This window comes from Polyodon spathula, chromosome 17 (genome assembly GCF_017654505.1).
Source record: "Polyodon spathula isolate WHYD16114869_AA chromosome 17, ASM1765450v1, whole genome shotgun sequence".
Classification (NCBI taxonomy): Eukaryota; Metazoa; Chordata; class Actinopteri; order Acipenseriformes; family Polyodontidae; genus Polyodon; species Polyodon spathula.
The window spans coordinates 516,816-528,485 of NC_054550.1; positions in this window are offsets into that span (position 1 = coordinate 516,816).

The following is an 11,670-nucleotide window of genomic DNA, read 5'->3' on the forward strand; positions in this document are numbered from 1 at the left end:
CTCTCGTAACTTTCAAGGATCAGATCCGCTTCTGTTCTGAAAAGTCCAGCAATTAGGATTGAATTTAAAGCCAGCAGAGATGGAAAAACCAGCACGGTACATCTTGGACACCTGTGAGAAGAGCATTCTTTTCTTCAAAGAATTCCCTTTTTTTATTTGTATCAAGGTCGTTCTTGCTGCTGCATACCAAGGTGCATTAATGAATGTGTCTGCAGCTGGTGGTGCCACTTTGCTTCTTCAGAGCAGTCTCTTCTTTCATTTCTCCGAAGCCTGTTTAGGTAATGTTGGACTAGTTCCCATATCTAGTTAAATACGGAATCTGTGCTCCCAGGCCTTTGAGAGGAAGCCAGTATTTTAAAGCTCTTCAAAAAAAAGAAGTGTTGCTGTTTTTCAGGTCATATAGCACCACTGAAATGTTTGTGTGGATATGTTTTAATTTCTTAACTATTTTTGTTTTCCATACCAGTTACTTTTTGATAATCTTCAAAGATTATCAAAATGGATATATCTTTTTTTCACTGTATATAGTGAATGGGTAAAAAAAGGTAAATCAATATACATTATATACAATATACAATAATGTTACAGTAAAATTCCACATATTTCATTTATGAGTATTCTGTAACAAAACAGAACTTCAGCAACATTCCAATACCAAAACTTGACCTTCAGAATACTCACTGAGGAAAATACAGTGTTATTTCTTCATTAATTATGCACTGCAACTATTGAGCAACAGAATGTACAAAGCTGAACCTATGTTTTGATTATATATATATATATTTTACAAAAAGGTTCACACCTCAGATATTTTGCGAACTTTTTAAACTAAAGATGAATGAAACACTGTCGATTGAGGGGATCTCATGGATGCTTTGCTTCAACCATCTGCAGCTTGTTTTTACTGTTTTAACTAAAGATAGTAAGAACGAGGGAGTCGATGTTCATTGAAGGGCTGGCACAAATGTGTGGTTCAAATAAAAGAGAGCCTTTCTGCTTTTATCTGCTGTCTCCATTTAGAGCCTTTTGTGATATATATGAAGTGCATTAAATGCCAGGGCAAAAGCACAGCTGGCATTTATTCCTTTGCACTGTATGTGAGCATGTGTGTGTGTCTGTGTGTGTGTGTGTGTGTGTGTGTGTGTGTGTGTGTGTGTGTTTTAACTGTCTTTGAAACTGCTGAAAGAACTAACAGTAGAACATTGTTCAGCCAAAGATAGGAACACATTCCATTGTAACATCCACAAGAAAACAATCCTGAATAGTGATTGATGCCTAACATTAAAACGCTGTATACAGTTTGTTTAAACCCTGGGTGATAAAGGGAATACAGAGCGGCTTATTTAATAATGTGTGAGTGAGTATTTCTGTGTACTGTATTGACAGCTTTCACAAATCTAGGTTCGCACTAATCTTGGACTACCTAATTTTATTTTAGGTAAACAAATGTCATATTTTTGCTAATCACGTTCTGTGAAACCACAGCCACGCTTTCTTTTTTTTTTTGACTTACCTTAAAATTACAAAAAAATAAAAACCATACCATTTTTAAAAGCATATGAATTGTGGTCAAATTCATAGTTAAGGGAAGAATGAGATTGCTTATTGTTAAATATATGAAATTGCTGTAATAAATATACTTTGTGGATGAGATATTCCTGCCTCACCCTTCCATAGCCCATACACATGTTAATAATGAGTTTAGTTTGTGTTGAAATGCTATTAGTTACTTTGTTTTACTTCATTTCAATTACTTATGCATTATCCCTTTTAAACCTGTTAATTAGTGTTCTAATTTAATGCTGGAAATCCAGTTTATTAAAAAATAAAAACATAATTCTAACTCCATGATTAAAGTTTGATAAAGACAGTAAACAACGTACAGGGGCAAAGTTGCTAACATTTCAACCAGGTATCTTTCACAGCTGTCACGGTTTCATTTTGGATACAATAAGCAAACCCCATGTTCCCCCTCTTTGTTACTTAGCACACTGCTTGTAAAATATTTTCAGGACCAGTTAGATTCCATTTTGTACTAACGACCTCTTGGGCAATTCAAAGTGGGTTTTTAAGTAGGATCATTTGTTGTTCATTGAGAGAAAAAATACATTAAAATGGCCAAGGGAGCCATAATTTTTCTGTGCTATTATTTAAAATGTCTTATTGGACAAGTACAAAATGCCCTTGTTCTTTTGGGGTATGAAAGAATCGCTTTGCACTTCACATTCTGCTACCTGTTAGACATTGTCAAACACCATTTTGGTCACGGCAGTTTAAGCCACCTCTATCAACAACTTCATACTGCGTCTGCAAGATATCAAAAGGAGTCTGCTGTGTTGTACAATGTCTTTGCTTTGCAAAGTTGTTGATCAAGCTAATTTTGTACAGTATTAGGCTGTGGTTCCAGGCAGTCTTACCTGTGTATCATGACAGATTCCATTCTGCTGCATCACTTACAGTAATTCTTGACAGAGATGAATAGACTAGTACTAAGACATTTTTACCCTTACCCAAAAAGAGTCTTTTAGGAGGCGTTTAGTTTTTGGTTTACAGTACTTCCCCTAATAAAGATGACTTCTGGGATATTTGGCATCCCTTGAGTATTACAGACACCCACTTTTATGCACCAACAATTTTTTGCTTCTGTGCATTGTAGTGCCAAATAACAAATAGCTAACAGTTAGAAGTTGTATGTACTGCACAGCTGGCCAAGTGCATACGAAAAGTCCACACCAGGTAAAATATAGGAATATTCAAAAAAAATAATAATACAGACAAGACGGGCTACAGCAAAGGTAAAGTAATGTGTTTCTTGTAAACTCTGCAACAGAAGCTCAGGACAAATATGAATGGTAAAAAGTAGCTTAAAAAAAAAAAAAAAAAACTTTACAAAATCAAATTCCCAGGGTGACATGTAAAAATGATGGCAAAGCATGGTTTTTTTATTGGTATTTTGGCATTAATATCCAATGGTTATTGAACATTATTATCTTACTTCCGTTATGGTTTTACTCACATCAATTATGGGGGGTTCTGTACGGAAGTTGGCTGCACATTCATCAGCAAACACATACTTCATGCTGATGATACATGTTTATTGGGTTTTTATCTGCAGAGACGACATGCATCACAGACAATTTAGCAATGATCGAAACTGAACTTTATCTTTATGCTTTTCTTAAAATAGCCTCTGGTTGTGTAGATAGCGTCTCTGATTCAATCTTATTTCCACTTCTCTTATCTTATTTGTATTAAATGGTGAGGTTTATAAATACATATTCCAGAGAAAGGCTGCAGTTTTTTTTGTAGTCTCATAAAAACTGAAATATTCAATTGAGCAATCAGTGCAGTGATACCCCAGATAAATACAAGGCAGAATGACTGGGTGGAACAGCTGTTGTTGGTTTTACCTTTAAAAAACAACAGATTCCTGCAATGCCGAGACTGGCAGCACACTTAAAGGTTCTATTAACAACGTTTTGTAGTGAAATTGTGGCACTGCTTTATTTTCCTGTGCCACCTTTGTTGATTTGTATACCATCCTCTACCAGAAAGCAAACCTGTCCTAACTGAGCACGTCAAGATTTCAGGGAGAGAAGTCCAGCTTTCTACAACTTTTAAAGTCACACCAGATGTGCCCTAAGAAATTGAGTTTCTAAAAGAGAACAAGATAAGGACAAGACAAAGGACTTTGATATTGTATTTTCCTACAGGACAAAACTTTTTTTTTTTTTCCTAGTTAAAAGTTGAATCTAGGGTCAGCAGCTCTCAATGTAACCCCAGACTACAATTCCAGATGGTGCAGTCAGGACTTGCGACAAGTATCAGTTCATCAATTTCATGTGCTCTGGATAGCTGGTCTCCTTATGGCCCGGCCTCACATCCACAGTGTGCTCTTAATGCAGAACAAATTGAGACATATCCTGCATAATTGGTCCCAGAATTACCACAATTTACAGGGGGGAGAGTAATTGAAAGCTAGGACCATAAAAGTTTAATTCTTGGTCAGTCCCATTTGGAAACACACTATGTAGCACGTCTACAGTATTGTTTATCACATGTATTGCATTTCAAGGCAGCACATTTTCAGGCCATTGCAAAATAAATACAATATACTACAAATAATTGTATACAGGAAACGCTGGGGGTGTCAGATTTTTCAGATTTTTAATAGGTTCGACCCTCTCAACCAGAATGTTTTTGTTAGCCTTAATGAAGGATATGACCCCTGCTGGATTACCTTAAATCATTTGCAGATTTCTAGACAATGGTCTATTAGCATAGCACTAATTAAAAAGAAACATGATTTACAGTTCTGATTTTAAATTCATATACATTTTCAATGACATGCCTGATGTTAAAATAATGTATACTTGATCACATGTGTGGTGGCAAATTAAAAAAAAAAATTATTTTGGCATTATTATGGCATTATTTGTATATTGGTAAATGAATTTGCCTACGGTTAGTCTTACTCTCTAATCAATTGTTGTTGCTTAATTCTGCATATTTTCCACTGTAAATAATAGCTTAACTGACAATAATAAAAGCACATGATGAAGCAAAGCCATATAAACAGGATTGCTGGTGGTTTGAAAAGCTAGAAGCAGTGCTTGATGACATTACAGGTAGACTGCAGCAAAATAGCATAATGCTAAAACAAGGCTTAAAAGAACAATCAGGGGAAATGAAAGACGAAGTTACAGTCTGGCAGTGATTAGACAGATAGTTCGGAACACTTAATGGATGGACAGACAGCTTGGTCAGCCCTGGTCAGTGAAATGTGGAATCACAAAAATAAGAATGATTTCTCTTGGTCCATTTATCCAGGTTCACGAATGGTTAGGAGCACAGCTAATGCAACAGATAAGTCCCTGTGCATTTTATCACAATGGGCTGTGGTACGACCGCGGAAATATTTTAGGCTGAGGATACGAAACCATCCAGAAATCAATAGGCCTTGATACACAAATTAACAGAGAAACAAAACACAGCCTGGGATCCTCTTTGCAGCATTGAAAACATAAAACAAATCTTAGGCAATCTTCCCAAAACAAATACTCCTTCAGAATGAAGATGTGGATTTAATCTAGACTTCATCAGAAAGATGGAAACAGGTAATGACTGAACAAGTTAGGACTGGGGTTGGAAGTTAGTGGTTAGGTTATGAGCAGCCAATAAACAAAGGCAGTAGACCATGGAGTTCTCTAGCTGCCCAGACTTAAGTAGTTTTGCAAATCATTGGTTTACTGAGTGAGTATAGATAGGGAGCCAACAAAACTCTCCTCTGGGTTGGGATATTTCTGGAATTGTTGTCTGAAGGATGTAATGCTGGAGTAACATTTGGCTGCCCCACAATCTGTGTTATTTCAAAATCAGGGTTTGGCTAATGGTAGTTGTAGAAGCCAAAGCATGACATGAGACCTAGTGAAAAAAAAGCGTATGTAGGCATTTCAAGCTTATGCTCATAAACTCAGAAGAAGAAATAGAAGTTGGACCACAAAGCCAGATAAGGTACAGTAGACAAACACAGAGAAATAAACCAATGGAATATAAGAGATTGTAATGCTGGCTCTGAGATCTGTTATAGGCAAGGTAAGGCCACAAGTGTAATATTTATGCATCAACTTCCAACACAGCTGGCTTCATGTTTTAAAGAATTTTACATGAAAAAGAACACCTCATGAAAGGCTATGAAAATGACCTAACAGCATGCCATGCTGGATGATGTCTCTAAACTGATTTAAATTGATGCGCTGCATTTTTGTCCTTCGTGGTGACAGGCGTGCGCGGTGTGATAGGCAACTCCTCTTATTGTTCTCCCTCATTGCCTTGTCTCTATAATTTTTGTGTCCTTTATTGTACAGATCTGGGTATTTTAATACTGCAAGAATGACCTTTTCTCGCGCCATTGTTTACTGAAGGCCTTCATGGGAAGCTGTTCCTTATTGGTCAGTTCCCTAGCTGTCATGGACAAAATCCCCAAAATAGACAACAACCCTGCCATTAGATTTTGTTTCCAGAATTGTAATAACACATCCTCTTTATTTTAATGAACAAATAAAAGGGAAAGGTGAAAGCCAGGAGCTGAAAGTTTTCTACTGCAGCATGATAAGAATCCAGTTCAACATTCTTTTGTCCTTTCTGAGGCCAAAGGCAGGTCACTGCCACTATTTATTACTTTGCTCAGTTAACTCACTGAGGAGTACATGAATCATGACAGATTGTTGGTTGCTTGCCTGTTTTTTCAGTTGTACATTGGATGTAAGGTTACAAAGGAAACAGACCGAGGGTTGACTGAAAGTGTTTCTAAGTCCCATGTGAAGATGAGCTAACAGACCCAGGCCATGCTTCCCCTTAGATGTTGCTGACAGCGAGCCACGGTCTAAAGAAGGATTTCTGGGGCAAAGAGAATACCTGTCCCTCTGGGTCCACTCCTTCTGATCTCCGCATAATGGATAGTTTGGTAAACGTGAAATGTATGCCATTGTTTAGCCAGATGCTTTGTTCTTCTTGTTAGTTCTGCATGTGTTATTTTTTTGTGTTTATTTATTTTTTCACAGCAACAACGCTCATTCTGGATACCACTGATGTAGCATCCATTTTCAACCATTTAAAAAAAAACAACAAAAAAAACTTTCCTTTATCGTTTTGTGATGTTTGCAATCGCTTGGAGTGGCTCTTATTGCACTTTCTCATTTGTTATATAGTCTTGTGTTCAGGAGCTGGTTCTTCATCAGACTCTTTATCTGATCTAGTCTACATTTCATATGTCTGTGGCAGACAACTAGGACTAAAGAGCAGCTCCTATATTCATAACTAAAGAACCTTATGACAGACAAAATACAATGGAAAAAAAAACACAAGTTTGAAGTATTTGCAATGAAAACCAATCAGAATTCTTGCAAAGATTATGGAATGGTCAGGTGGCAGGTAATACAAAACAACATTTGTTAGGGGTAAGGCCAGGTGTGCGGATTTCAGTACAATGTATTAAGGGCAGCTTTTCATGTTCCTGTCTGTTCCACTAAATCTATTCTGTCTATATGTTATTTTATATGGTTACTTTTCTCTGGACGGAATTAAATCAAAGTGTATGGCAGCACCAGAGCAATACTATATAATAGATCTGGCACCACCCTAATTTTGTTTTATTTAATCCAGGATGCTGTTCTATTTATTTAATATCCATTTCCTTTTCTTAATTAAATAATAGAAAAGAATGTGTAAGTCTATATGAAAGGGTTAAATAAGTGTTTTTTTTTACTCTACAACAAAGACCACCCAACTCAAAGCACTATGAGGCCATTGAGAAACACATGCCCGGTGTGGTTTTGTTTTTTCTGTTTGCTTGTTTTCAATTATCTTTTTGCTCACAAGAGTAACATCAGCATTGAATGGGAACATTACACCTGCCAATCACACATTTCAGCGAGCAACAGCAATGTTAATGACCAACAGCAGAGAAGCCAACCTGCCCCGCCCCGCCCCATCAGGTTTGCCACCAAACAGCAGTTAGCAATAAGAAGGGCATAATCCTGGATACTTCGCTATGGTCTATTGTAATGGACTGGCTGATATTATAGACATATGGTGTTGATATCATGAACGGAAGGAAAGGCATTAAATGTACTGTGAAGTTCACAAGGTCTAGCATTCTAATGGCTCAGATGATATAGCTGTTTTTAGTTTTTAACATTTTATATCAGTAGATAATCATACTGAGGTCACCATGAAGTCAACATGAAGCTTTTTTTTTTTGTTTTTTTTTACTTTCTGAACAGATACAGTAGTTGTTCCTCCTAATATTCAAAATCAAGTAACCCAAATAATCTGCATTTATCAGTCATTTACATGCTCTGTAACCCCCCCCCCCCATCATTTGTATAATGATATTTTCTTCTTTTTTTCATTAAACTTTTGAATATGTTAATTCACACTAACTGATGGTAAGCAGGGTTTTAGTATGTATGTATGTATGTATGTACATGTTATGTATTTTTTCTGAATGGATGGGTTCAGCAATAGTGTTGTTTAATTTCACAATTCATAAGGAACCTCATTGCTACATTTCCACTGTAAGGCAGGAAATCAACACACTATTATGGTGTGCACAGAATTTGATAATACACTTGGAATGTTGTTGTCTACTTCAGTTCCATCAGTTTAGTAAGTGTGGATGTGGAGCAATATTTATTTTGGCTGAGAGTCCGAATATAGATTACTATATCCCTCTGTTTTATTTTACTAGCACTGCTGTATACATAACAAAACCCAAATGAACAAATACTCAGTGAAAGTGTTAATTTGTTATAATTGAAATGTTGGTTCATTGCTTGTGTACGTAGTGCTCTTGAAAATGAAGGGATGAACGGCAGCTCCAACAGTTACATGGGGCAGACTGCTGCTGTCTCGAACACAGCCTCAGAGAAGACCTCAAAGTCCGCACTGCTGTGAAAGAACCCCCAGCTACTCCAACACTGAGGGGCAGGCTGGGTGTGAAAGAACCCCCAGCTACTCCAACACTGAGGGGCAGGCTGAGTGTGAAATCCCATCATAAAGGGTTACTTGAGGTTATTATTATAATAATAATTATTATTATTATTATTATTATTATTATTATTATTATTATTATTATTATTATTATTATTATTATTATTGTTGTTGTTACTTGTTACTTGTTTCATTTATATTAAGAATTATTGTGAAGGAGAAGTTACAACACTAGCCCTGCACTGCAGTTTAAGACATTTTCATAATTTGGTTTTAAATAGCAGCGTACCAGACTGACACGTGTTATTGCGAGGGTAATCAATTGGTTTTTGTTTTTAACACTATTGAGAATAATGTTGAGCACTCACTAATGCAATACTTTATATGATTTACATTTCATTTCTCCTCTGATTAATATCCTGTTATCTGGGTTCTAAATGTTTCTCTGCTGAACTTTCTGCTTTGCTTTGATCATTATTTGTCAAGCTTACTAACAAAGAAAACCCCACCAAGGCTGATTAAGTACACAATTTTACACAACTGTAAAAAACATGTATTACGATATTATTACAAGTTAGATTTATGTCTGGTCATTTGCACTCTTAAATAATCAACAAAACGATTTTGTTAATACAAGAAATGCAAATTATTCAAAATGAAATAGCTTAAATGAATTATCCCAACATTTAAAAAAATAAAATAAATAAGTTTGACATTCTTTCAAAATACAAAGATGACTAATTCTTCTTCATTTAACCTCTTCGGTGACAAATGTAATACAGTATTATTACACAATACAACAAAAAGGCTGTAAGCATTTGGGTTAATTTTATGTATATGGGGATGTATGTCAAAGCCCCAGGCTAATAAAATATTAGGTGACACACAATGTGCTAATGACTAACACATAATTGTAGAAGCCACCTAATTATGGGTTAAATAAAGGTGTAGAGATGTCGTTTACAATATAGTGTAACCTTTTCAAATGCAGGCTACGTGTTTTATTGCGTGCTAGCCAAGGGAGAGACGGGTATGTTGCTCTAACGGGGCGCGCGCGTGAGTGGAGGAATGTGGAGGAAGATTATTTTAAAAATCTGGGATTTCAATATTAATTGGAAAGAACTATCATTTTTTTTGTAGACGCCTGTGTGTGTGTGTGTGTGTGTGTGTGTGTGTGTGTGTGTGTGTGTGTGTGTGTGTGTGTGTGTGTGTGTGTGTGTTAGTAAATTACATATTTTAATGAGCAATGTGTCATACATGCCACTTTAATGCATTGAAAACTATATATATTTTGTCTATTTACATGAAAAAAACAAAACGTGAATAATATTGAGGCATTCTCATGCAGTTTGACGGGCATACTGAACGTATGAGCTTGTAGTGAACTGTTTTTTTTTTTTATGAGGTAATAAATATAACTATAAAAGGGTTGCTTAGTTTGTTTTTCTTTCAAAAAATGAGCATGCGAAGTTTTTTTTTTAAATGCAACTTTGTATTGTATTGTCTGAGTTAAAATACAATAACATCCATGAGTAGATTTAGATTCTCAAATATATTTCTAATGACGTATTTATTAAGCTTTTCTTTAAGCAGTTTATTGGTTAACCAAGCACCAGCATATATATATATAATATATATAATATATTATATAATATATATATATATATATATATATATGTATATATATATATTTTTTTTGTGTGGGCACCCGATTAATTTAACTGAAATATATATTTTTATGCGGGGAAAAGTTGTCTATGATTTTTTATTTTATTTTAAGAAAACATGACATTTATTTTCTAATAAATTAAAACAAAAACGTTATTTTATTATTCCTCTGATTGTGTTAATTTAATGCTATTGTTTGTTCAATTGAAAATGTACAACATTCACATATGTTATGAAACAATAATTAAATAAAGATACAATAAGCTAAGTCGTTTTTAATATATAGGGTTTTAAATAGACGATGCTTGACCTTTATCAGAAATGTTCTGCATGCTGTGAATTAGCCTGCAGTCGAGTTTAACCGATTGTAAATATTGTTCTTAAAAAACACACCAAAAACGTCAAAACACACTTCTTCTCACGTTTACCTGCAACATATGGGTGATCATGCAGCCTACTATAAATCTTTTATTTGTGTTGTTATAGCTTTAAAAAAAAAAAAAAAAGAATGCAGAAAACTTGTGAAAAGTGTTTATAAAATCGAAACTATTCAACTTTATTTAGGTTATAATTGACTGGAAATAATAATAATATGGATCGCAATTTCTAATATACATAAGATTGGAAGTCAATAATAAAATATAAGTGTGTATTCCCCTCGTCATTTATATTCTTGGGTCATTTGACAACGGGTGCGCTCGAACACAAGCTCTGCTATAGACGATTTAATTCCACTGTTCTGAGTATCTGGACAGTGCAAACGTCCGAGGCACAGCTAGCATCGCTACGATTAGTCTCACATTGATCGGAATCACCTTGATATTACATGAAGTGCTAAGGTCCTTAGCAATGTTAGATCTACGTATATATGCAGGACATCCATATTCTCCGGGGAGACCAACCCCTTTGGTAGAGCGTGCCATTGTTCGGATGGAACCATGGTTTATGATCCCGTCAGAGTTTTTTTATTCTTTTTCTATCGTCGGGAGATTGAATCCTTAAGTTAGGGGAGCTGTGCGTTTTCCGCGATATTTCATTGATATTTGGGAGTAGAAATTCCGATTGTGTGTCTCGATTGCGTCGTAGAGGCCGTACGATAAGCTGGTAGCTGTTTATCAAGGAGTCCGTACATTTCATAGGTTTCCTTTTTTTTTTTTCCATCGGGCTCGACGCACCGATCACCTGGCTGTCGTCCCACCCAATCTTTTATGTTTTTGTTTTGTTGGTGTATCCCATCTATGGTTGGTCGTCGTGGTCACCGGGAAATGTCCCAGTTCGTAATCGGACGGTCGGAAGTGCGAGTTATGTTTAACGCCTTGCCCCTACATCTTTAGGAACTAAACTAGCTAGCTGTCAGTCCGATGTTTGGTAATATCGTTAGCATATGGACATGTGGCTCTTCCAGTGTGGCCTAATATTTGAATGGCCGTGTAGCTGTAATCGCACTCCCGGCCCGGTTTGTCTGCGCGCCCCGCTCCCCGTCAACTAGCATGGAACCCACCGCATCCA